Source organism: Mus caroli, unplaced genomic scaffold (genome assembly GCF_978045245.1).
Source record: "Mus caroli unplaced genomic scaffold, Mus_caroli_1 scaffold_1, whole genome shotgun sequence".
NCBI lineage: Eukaryota > Metazoa > Chordata > Mammalia > Rodentia > Muridae > Mus > Mus caroli.
Window position 1 is genome coordinate 160,461,423 of NW_028227256.1, and position 11,616 is coordinate 160,473,038.

Genomic DNA, 11,616 nt, shown 5'->3' on the forward strand with positions numbered 1-11,616 from the left:
TGCTGTCTAAGCTTTCAGGTTTTGGGGGGTGGGATGGGGAAGATGTGTTATTTCTTTGATATTTTATTCTGATTGTCCATCTAGTTCTGGAAGCTCTCTTATTCAGCTGTCCGATTTCCAAAGGAATCTAATGAAAGGTTGACCAGTGTGTGTGAGGCTCTAGATTTGACCCGCATCACAGCCAAAACCAAGGACAAAATGAAACAGACAATTAAAAACCATGCTATGCTTCCTACATGGTACCCAGTTCTTAGTTTTCTCATGATTCATCATTTTATCTTTGGTCTCACTTTCTGTAGGATTCCTGAACTGTTCTTTCATTCTCATTTTTATTTTCTTCAAGCTTCTTTTTTATTATTCTTTTGGAACATTCTGTTCTTGTTTCTTGGGTGCAGTGATACATTACCCCTCAGAACATAGCTCATAGTTCTTTTGATGTTAACAATGGGTTGTTTTCATTTTTTTTTGACACAGAATTTCATATAATCTAGAATGTTCTCATATTCACTATGTAGCCTAGGTTGGCCTGGAAGTTCTAGTCTTATTGCCCCATCTCCGAGGCACTAGAGTCACAGGTGTGCACTAGCACACCTGGCCTCAGGCATTGCTTTTGTTGCTGAGTTTCTGAGTTTTGCTGAGAGTGGCTTAATTCTTCTGTGTGACGAGGAGGTCTCCACTGTTTAAGTTGGGGTCTTTGCTTCTCTTTGTCTTTCCTCTTGGTTGGTCCTCTTCTCTGCTTTTGTCTCTTTAGTATTTTTGCTCCTACCAGTGGGCCATTTGATCTTTCTTTTGCACTATTTGTCACATGCCAGGTGAAATTCTTAGAGGTTGCTGAAGGGGACATCTTTGCCTGGTGCAAACAAGATGACTCCAGGAGAATGCGTGTGTCAACATGTGTGTATTTTTGTGTCTCTCCTGCAGAGTTAATGTGATTACTATTATGACAGAGATTCAGGAGTTGCTTTGAACACATCCAGTGAACTCAGTTTCGAAGATCGAGATGTTAGAACACATATGTGTATGCAAAAGGGTAGTCCCAGAAAAATAAAAATAAACGTGTTCAAGATGAATTTATTTATTAATTCATTTTTATTAAAGTAAAAATGAAATATTTGAAGCTTAGTATTTAAAAAAAAAACAAAATTTCCCTTCACTTGAAGGGTTTCCTTTGGAGCAGATAACTTTTCAGAAATGGCACCAGAGAGCTCTGCAAGGACCATTCTTGGTTCAGCTTTGGATGTATTTTGATATTGAGCAAGAGTTTTTTTTTTTTTTTATCTCATTGGATTAATGTTAATTTCCTTGAGTGTGATATTCCAAAGTCTGGTTCAGCTCCTAGTCTTCTTGATATCACATGATTTTATTTAAGCTATTCTCTTATAATGAACTATATGAATTCTGTGATCACTGACAGGAGACAAAGTGGTTTTAATAAAGTAGTGGGCTTGTGGATTATCTTGGGACTCTTCATTTTCAACTAGGAAATGGAAACACAATTGCTTCTCTAATCCTTTATAAACATCCAAGATCAGGCTCACTCTCAGACTAGATAATAACTTCTCCCAATGAACCGTACATACAGCATCCATGCCTGATTGACTTTTCTGTCTCCAAGGCCTGTTCCGAAATACTAGATCAGCAAAGGTCAGCTGGAGCTGAGCTGAGTTTCTTTAAGAGAGTATTTCTCAGTTATTAGGATTAAAGGATTCCAGAAATTGGATCCTAAGCTGCACCCCAAGCTTAAGTTGACGGCATAGGGCTGCAGGCTACACTTCACTTGTCATTGTGGTTAAGTGTCTGGAATTGAAAAATCTGCCAGCAGAGTTCTGCACCGGCAGACAGCACAGTTACAAATCTCATACTTCACTCTCCTCTTTGCACTCAGGTGATGGCCGTGCATATCTAATTGACCTCGCACACCAATTATTTTTGTATTATTTAGTGTGTGAGTACAGGTGCATGTGTGCGCACACACATGGGTGTGTATATGTTTATAGGGGTCTGAGGACAACCTTGAATGTTGTTTCTGAGCTTTTGTGTACTTCTCTAAGACAGAGTCTCATAACGGCTTGGAGCTTGCCAAGTGGGTGAGGTGGCCTACAAGGAAGACCTCTGGCTCTCCCGGTCTCCATCACCCTAGTGTTCACATTACAAACACTCACCACTCCTGGCTCAGACTCGGGTCCTCATGCTTGCAAGGGAAGCACTTTACTCACTGAGCCATCTCCCTGATACTCCCTCACACTGATTATTTTTATTTAAGGTTCTCTTGTGTTTCAGTATTGGATCCCTGGGTCTTAGGTCTTGCTTAGGACAGAACCTAAGCAAAAATTCTGTTACAGAGCTACAACCTTAGCCTATTTAACTCCCCCTCTCAGATTTGTGTAAGTTAAAGTCAATTACATAAAGAGATATGACTAGGGGTGTCTTAGTTAGGGTTTTATTGCTGTGAACAGACACCATGACCAATGCAAGTCTTATAAAGGACAACGGTTAATTGGGGCTGTCTTACAGGTTCAGAGGTTCAGTCCAGTATTCTTAAGGTGGGAACATGGCACTATTCAGGCAGGCATGGTGCAGGAGGAGCTGAGATTTCTACATCTTCATCTGAAGGCTGCTAGCAGAATATTGATTTCCAGGCAGCTAGGATGAGGGTCTTAAAGCCCATACCCACAGTGACACACCTACTCCAACTAGGCCACACCTTCTAACAGTGTCACTCCCTGGGCTGAGCATATGCAAACTATCACAAGGGGGATGTTTTAGTTTCTTAAAGAATAAGAAGAAGACAGCTCACATATTTGGATTAATTTCATATTTTAAAATCCACTCTCAGCAAAGATATATGTGAAGAAATAATGAAGGTAATTTTGACTACAAGAAACTATTTCTAGTTACAAATGAAAACGATGTTCCATGAAGAGTTAAGCCATGTAAATGCTGTCATTACATGGTAGAAAGGTAGAAGGGCAAATACATGTGTGAAAAAGTAATGAAACAAGAGGCAGCCTTGCTTCATTGCAGCCAAACACATGGAGACTGATTTGAGTTATTCTGTAACTTGGACAGAAAGTATTATGTATGTGCCAGCGGTGATGTGAAATATATGCAGAGGAAAACAAAATTGGCATGCAGGTCCAAGCTCCCAAGTAAACCCCGGAGAACTGTCTTCATTTCAGAGGCTGACTCTCAAGGCATAAGTAGCAAGCTGTCACTCAGCTGAAATGCAGCAAGCATTGGGACATCTGGCTCATCGATGATTGCCACCAAGGAAATCTACCCCCCAGTGTAGTTTTCAGTCATCAGAAAAGTGCAAATGTGTTATTTCTACAAAATACTGATTTGACCGATTTTGTTAAGAGTTTAAGGGAGAGGTCAGAACTGAGTGCAGCTAGGTGTGGTGGTGCAAGCTTTTAATACGAGCACTTGGGAGGCAAAGGCGGTGCTCTCTGTGAATTCTTAGTTCAAGGCCATCCCTGTCTATATAGTGAGTTCATTTACTTTGTGTAAGCTACTAATACGGCCCCAGATCTGGGTCCTCAGTATCTCACCAGTCACCTGTGTCTGATGATTGTATGGCAATGAAGACAATGCCAATCAGTGACAAAATGTCACAGAACAGCCAGCAGAACCGAAGGAGTTTATAAAATTGATGATAGTGACATTGGAGAACTGTGAAGCCATTGGTAAATTTGAATCTAGCAAAATTAAATCATAGACACTTTCCCGTTTTTATTGAAAATGAATTCTTTTTGCATACAGTATATATATCCTGATCATTGTTTCTGACCCTTTCCTCCTCTCAGTTCCTCCACAACCCCCCTCCCCTCTAGAGCCATCTCCATTTTGTCTCTTATTAGGAAAGAACAACCTTCTAAGAGATAACAACTGAACATGACAAAAATAAAACATAATAAGATGAAGCAAAAACTATCATATTGAACTTGGACACAGTGGAGGAGAGGAGGAGAGGAATCCCTAAGAAGGCAAAGAAGTCAGAGGCCCACTCAGTCTCACAGTAAGGAGTTCCATTAAAATACCAAGCCAATAGCTATATCACAGATGCAGAGACCTGCAGTGGACCAATGTGGGACCTGTCCTTGCTTGCTACTTCAGTCTCTGTGAGCTCATATGTACCTTGCTTAGTTGATTCAAGGACCTTGTTCTCCCAGTGTTCTCTATACCCTCCTCCCCCGACTCTTACAATCTATCCACCTCCTCTTTCCCAGGATTCTCCTGAGCTCTGAGAGGAGGGATTTTATAGAAACCTCCATTTAGACACTCTCCTCATGTCATGTTTGACTGTGGGTCTCTGCATCTTTTGCCATCTGCTGTCAGAGAATGCCTCCCTGATGACTGAATAAGACACTGATCTATGAGAATAGCAGAATATTATTAGGAATAATTTTATTGATACTTTTTTTTGGAGTAGTAGTGTTTAGTTTTACCATATGTGATGGTTTCAATGAAAATAGCCCCCATAAGCTCAGAGGCAGTGGCACTATTGGGAGGTGTGGTCTCATTGGAGTAGGCATGGCCTTTTCGGAATAGGTATGGCCTTGTTGTAGGAAGTGTATCACTGGATTTGGGCTTTGGATGCCCAAGCCAGACCCATATCACTTTCTCTTTCTGCTGTTAGTGGATCCAGATGTAGAATTCTCAGCTTTTATTCCAGCACTACGTTTGCTTGTGTGATGTCATGCTTCCTACCATGATGACAATGGACTAAACCTCTAAACTGTAAGACAGTCCCAATTAAATGAGTTTTAGAACAAGCTTTGTATAGTAGTAATGTTTTTTTTTTTTTTTTCACAGCAATAGAAGCTGAACCAAGACACCTTAAGTTTCTGGACTATCTAGTCTATCTCGTTCTTTGTTACTCAAGCAATGTCAGGCATGGGTTTTCTCTCATGGAGTGGGCCTTAAATTAAATCAGACTTTGGTTGGCTACTCCCAAAAGTTCTGTTCCAACATTGCCCTAGCATATTTTGCAGGCAGGACAGATTGAAGGTCAAATGTTCTGTGGCTAGGTTGATATCATATTTCTCTTTTAGTAGCCTATACAGTATCTTCCTGCACCAAGGAGACTAGAATGTAGGGGTAAGGCTCCCTCTAGGCACCAGCTCGACCTCTCCAGGTTCAATGAATTACATCGGTGTTGTCTTCGGCAATGGGGTTCCACTGTCAGTTTTTTGAGGGCAACCCTTTGTCTTCGCAACAGTCTGGATTGTTTGATGATTTCTATAGGACCCTTTTGGGCAACAACTCAACTGATTGCAATCTAGTCCCTCCACTGGAAGACTTGCCTGGCTACAAGAGATGCCGGCTGAGTGAGACTCTGTCGCCCCGGTTACTGAGTCCTCATTAGGATCACTTTCATACATCCCAGGAAGTTTCCACTGCATCGGGTTTCCACATTGTAGCCTCCCTCCCAAATGCTCCCCACTTATAGCCACTTCGCCCTGCACTCTCTCCCTCTAACTCATCTCCCCTTCAGCCCAATCCCTGCTGCTCCTATCTCTACCTGCCCCAAGTCCACTGGTTAAAATCTATTCTATTTCCTCCTCCCAGGGAGATAGATGTATCTCCTCTAGACCCCTCCTCTTTACCTGACCTCTCTGGGTATACAATTTATAGATTGGTTATCATTTACTTAAAGGCTAATGTCCACTTATAGGTGACTACATAGCATATTTATCTTTCTGGGTCTGGGTTCCCTCATTCAGGATGACTTTTTCTAGTCCCATCCATTTGCCTGAAAATCTTATGATGTCATGTTTTAAATAGCTGAGTTACTTTATTGCATAAATATACCACATTTTCTTTATCCCTTCTTTTGTTGAGGGACATCCAGGTTGTTTGCAGTTTCTTGCCTTTATAAATAAAGCTGCAATGAACATGGTTGAACAAGTGTCTGTTGTGGAATGGAGCATTCTTTGGGTATATACTCAAGAGTGGTATAGCTGGGTCTTGAGGTAGATCAATACCCAACTGTCCAAGGAACCACCATATTGATTTCCACAGTGGCTGTACAAGTTTGCACTCTCACCAGCAATAGAGGAGTGTTCCCCTTGCTCCCACATCCTCATCATCATGATAAGTAACTTGTGTTATTGATCTTAGCCATTCGGACAGATGTAAGATGGAATCTTAAAGTAGTTTTGATTTACATTTACCTGGTGGTAAATGTAAGGATGGTATACATTTCTTTAAGTGTTTCACAGCTAGTTGAGTTTTTTCTATAGAAACTTCTGTTTAGATTTGTTTCCCAATTTAGAATCAGATTGTTTGGTTTTTAATAACTAGTTTCTTGAATTCTTTAGATATTTTGGATATTAGTCCTCTATCAGAAGTGGAGGTGGTGAAATCTTTTTTTTTTAAATTTATTTATTTTGTGGGCTGCCGTGCTATTTGACTGATGGAGTCCTTTGCTTTACAGATGCTTTTCAGTTTCATGAGGTCCCTTTCAAGTGCCTGTGTTATGTGTGTTCTGTTCAGAAAGTTGTCTCCTGTGCCAGTGTGTTCAAGGCTATCCCTCACTTTCTCTTCTTTCTTGTTCAGTATTTGGTTTTATGTTGAGGTCTTTGATCCACTTAAACTTCAGTTTTGTGAAGGGTGATAAGGATGGATCTATTTGCACCCTTCTACATGTAGACATCCAGCCTGATCAGCACTAATGAAGCACAGTTGAAGATGCTGTCTTTCTTCAGTGTCTTTTCTGATATTTATCACAAATCAGGTGTTCATATGTATGTGAATCTGGATCCTCAATCTGATCCATTGATTAAAGTGGATTAATGTGTCTGTCCTCTCTCTCTCTCTCCCTCTCCCTCTCCCTCACCCCCCTCCCCCTCCCCCTCTCCCTCCCCCTCTCCCCCTCTCTCTCTCTCTCTCTCTCTGTCTCTCAATACCATACTGTTTGAATTACTACAGCTCTACAGTGTAGCTTGAGATCAGGGATGGTGACACCTCTGGAAGTTCTTTTATTGTGTAAGATTGTTTTAGCTATTCTGTCCCCCCACACCCCAGGAAATAATGTTGAGAATTGTCCTCTCAAGATCTGCAACCAATTGTGTTGGGATTTTGATGGGATTGCATTGACTCTGAAGATTGGTCTTGGTAGGATGAGCATTTTTACTCTGTTAATCCTGCTGGCTCATGAGCATGTGAGTTCTTTCCATCTTCTAACATCTTCTTCAAGTTATTTCTTCAAAGACTTGAAGTTTTTATCATACAGTCCTTTCACTTGCTTCATTAGAGTTATCTCCAAGATATTTTATATTATTTGAGACTATTGTGAAAGATGTTGTTTCCCCGATTTCTTTTTCAATTCACTTGTCATTTGTATAAAGGAGGGCTACTGTTTTTTTTTTTTTTTTTTTACTTAATTTTGTATTTAGCCACTTTGCTCAAAGTGTTGAGATGGGTGGGTGCCTCCATCCCTCCACTGGGGGCCATGTTTATCTGCTGGAGGTGGTCTCTACAGATTCTTTTTTTCCTTTTTTTTTAACTTAATTTTTTTTTAGTTAGGTATTTTCTTCATTTACATTTCCAATGCTATCCCAAAAGTCCCCCCATACCCCCCTCCCCACTCCCACTTCTTGGCCCTGGCGTTCCCCTGTACTGAGGCATATAAAGTTTACAAGACTGATGGGCCTCTCTTTCCACTGATGGCCGACTAGGCCATCTTTGATACATATGCAGCTAGAGACAAGAGCTCCAGGGTGGGGAGGGGTACTGGTTAGTTCATATTTTTGTTCCACCTATAGGGTTGCAGACCGCTTTAGCTCCTTGGGTACTTTCTCTAGCTCCTCCATTGGGGGCCCTGTGATCCATCCAATAGCTGACTGTGAGCATCCACTTCTGTGTTTGCTAGGCCTTGGCATAGCCTCACAAGAGACAGCTATATTAGGGTCCTTTCAGCAAAATCTTGCTAGTGTATGCAATGGTGTCAGCATTTGGAGGCTGATTATGGGATAGATCCCTGGGTATGGCAGTCTCTAGATGGTCAATCCTTGGTTTTTAATATGTCTGGTGGCTTTTCTTAAACTCCTGATCATTTTAATGTTTGCTTCTTTACCAAAGAATATTTTTTGAAAGAATTTAGCCACAGCTTTTCTTTCAAAAAATTCTATCTTTGGAGGGTTATATTTTTAATATAATTGGTGTCTGGGGCCCTCCAGTGGCTATCCTCATTTCCTCATCTCCCCCACTCCCAGCTACATATTTTTATTCAATTTCCTGACCCTCTGTTCCTCTCTTCCATCCCCTGATTCTGCCCTCTTATTTCCTCTCTCTCCTCTTTCCCTCCCAGTTCCCCCTCTTCCTCCACCTCCCATGATGATCATGTTCCCCCTTCAAAGTTGAACTGAAGTATCCACACTCTGGTCTTCCTTTCTCCTAAGCTCCATAGGTCTGTGGGTTAAATCACGGGCATTGTGGGCTTTTGAGCTAATACCCACTTATCAGTGAGTACGTACTACGTGTGTTCTTTTACCTTCTTGTCCCATTATGGCTCCTGACACCACTCAGGATGATATTTTCTAGTTTCATTCATTTGCCTGCAAATTTTGTGAAGTCATTGTTTTTAATGGAGGAGTAGTACTTCCATTGTGTAGATGTATCACATTTTCTGTATCCATTCTTCTGTTGAGGGACATCTGGGTTGTTTCCAGCTTCTGGCTATTGTAAATAAGGCTGCTATGAACATAGTGGAGCATGTGTCCTTGTTATATGGTAGAACATTTTTTGAGTGTAGCTGGGTATAGCCCAGTTATGGTATATCTGGGTCTTCAGGTAGAGTTATTTCCAAATTTCTCAGAAACCACCAAATTGATTTCCAAAGTAGTTTTACTAGCTTGAAGTCCCACCAGCAATGGAGGAGTGTTCTTCTTTCTCCACATCCTTGACAACATCTGCTGTCACTTGAATTTTTTATCTTAGCCATTCTGATTGGTGTGAGGTGGATGGAATTTCAGGGTCATTTTGATTTACATTTCCTTGATGACTAAGGATGTTGAACATTTCTTTAAGTGCTTCTCAGCCATTTATGATTCCTCAGTTGAGAATTCTCTGTTTAGCTCTGTACTCCCCTTTTTAGTAGTGTTATTTGGTTCTCTGGAGTCTAACTTCTTGAGTTCTTTGTATATTTTGGATATTAGCCTTTTATCGGATGTGGGGTTGGTAAAGATCTTTTCCTAATCTGTGGGTTGCTGTTTTGTCCTATTGATAGTGTCCTTTGCCTTACAGAAGCTTTACAATTTTATGAGCTCCCATTTGTCCATTGTTGATCTTAAAGCATAAGCCATTGGTGTTTTATTCAGGAAGTTTTCCCGTGTCCAAGTATTCAAGGCTCTTCCTTTTTGCATTCTTCTACATGCGCACCACCAGTTGAACCAGCACCATTTGTTGAACATGCTGTCTTTTTTCTACTGAATGGTTTTAGCTTCTTTGTCAAAGATCAAGTGACCACAGGTGTGTGGGTTCATTTCTGGGTCTTCAATTCTATTCTATTGATCTACCTTTGTTAGGTTCAGTATTTCTGTTTAGGTTTTTGGTATGACCTGTCCATTTGTGAGAATGGAGTATTGAAGTCTCCCACTATAAGCATAAGAAGGTCAATGTGTCATTTAAACTATAGGAATATTTCTTTTACAAAGTTGGGTGTGTGTCTTTTTGTTGGGGAACTGAGAAAATTACTATTGAGAGATATCAATGACCAATGATTGTTGATTCCTGTTATTTTGTTGTTGTCATTGGTGGTGGTGATACTGGTATGTGGTATTTGTGCATGTGTGCTTCCCTTCTTTTAATTTTGATGTTATGAAATTATTTATTTCCTGTGTTTTGATGTATATGGTTAACCACCTTAGGCTGCAGTTTTCTTTCTAGGCCCAGAAGAAGTCTAGATTTGTAGATAAATATTGTTTAACTTTGATTTTATCATGGAATATCTTATTTTCTCACTCTATGGTGATTGAAAGTTTTGCTGGATATAGTAATCTGGGTTGGCATCTGTTGGGGAAAGGAAGCTTGGGGGAGGAAGGTCTTCGTGATCTGTTGGGAATGAGGGTAAAGACAAAAGGGAGATAGCAGATGTTTTCCGGTTAGAGATCTGGGAATGGGACTGGGAGGATTGGATTTTGGGAGTAGTGGGAGAGGTGGGTCCATCTTTAACCTACTTGTTGAAGATTGTTTCTTGGATCTCAGAGGATCCCTGTTGTGGTTGGGGTCTGGCACAAAGCAGTGAGTTTGGGGTGGGGTGGGGGAAGGGAGGTTAGAAAGGGAAGAGCTATGGAATCCATAGGAGATGTGGGCAGGGGTCCAGGGAAGGCTCCTTGGTTGTTCTGCTGCAGAGCTGGGGATAAGACAGGGATTGGATTTGGAAGGGAGGAGGGAGTGGTGAGGGACTTCAGTCAGCTTACCTGTTTCTCTGTTCTGCTTAACTGTTGTGTTCCTAGTGAATGTCTGCTGGTGTTAGAGGCTAGGATAATGGAATGAGTTGTGGGGAGAAGATCTGTGATTTTGGGGGCTCGGCAGGGTCAGATAGGAAAGGGAGACTACAGTGAGTTTCTTGCTACAGAGTTGGGATGAAACTCCATATAGAAAAAAAAAAACAAATAAAAATGGCATAGAGTCAGTTGGCAAACATTCCAACATGATAGACATTTCAAAAGACATTGACAAAAATATGAGATAGTTAAAGTTTGAGTCACTTGGCAAAAAAAAAAATCAAACTTTGACTATTAAAATTATCACTAATCTTGGGATAGAGTGATGTTTCAGCAGGTAAAGAGCTTGCCTCCAAGTCCTGATGTTTGATCCCTAAAACCAGCATGGTCCACATGCTGGGACCCACAAGGCTCCTACAAGTTGTCCTTTGACTCCCACACATGCCTCATTGCATATGCATGTGCACGCCTAATACATAAATGTAATAAAAGCTTTATAAAAAAATCACTCATCTTATATTCTAGTCTTCAAAGTAGTGCGAGACTGAGGATTGTTCTAAGTTGCTGTCATGTAAATTGTCACCAGGCACTACTTGTTGTCCAGCAATCTCAATTATAATCACTATGTTGTTAAATAAAAGACAAGCACACTTATTTTCATAATTTTTAGTTTAATTTCTAATGTTGTTGATGAAGCCTCTTATTTTACTATGAAATTCTGATTATCATTTAAAATGCATTCAGTTATGATAGCCATTTCCTGCTACTGTCTTTTCTTGGAGTGCTGGAGTCATGGCATGTGGTACCCACAATATTTAAAGATCTGTTTAAAGTGTAGAAGTAGCAAGAAGGAGGAAAAGTAAGCAAGGAGGGCTCCCTGGAGGAGGCCATGACATAGTGCTCATGTGGGGCTTCAGTGACAGGTAAGCTGAGATGGCTGGAGGCAAAGGCATTGCCTCTCAAGGAAGCCAGTAAGATAGCCTGGACTTTAGGGGTTCAGATTCCTGGGTTCACTCCTATTTTCTGTGTGAACAAAGAAGAATTATTTCTCTGACACTTTGATTTCTTATTTGAAAATTTATATATAGGAAAAATATACAGCATATTATATATCTAAGTTATGGTGAGCTAATAAATGCATCTTTGTCTGCTTGCTTCCTAAAGG

At 40.7% G+C, this 11,616-nt stretch overlaps 1 long non-coding RNA gene across 1 annotated transcript in view; it reads left to right on the plus strand.

Annotated features, from left to right (window-relative positions):
• LOC147006183 (uncharacterized) overlaps positions 1–11,616 on the plus strand; it is an 82,982-nt gene that overhangs the window by 13,638 nt on the left and 57,728 nt on the right. The gene's annotated exons all lie outside the window — the stretch shown is intronic.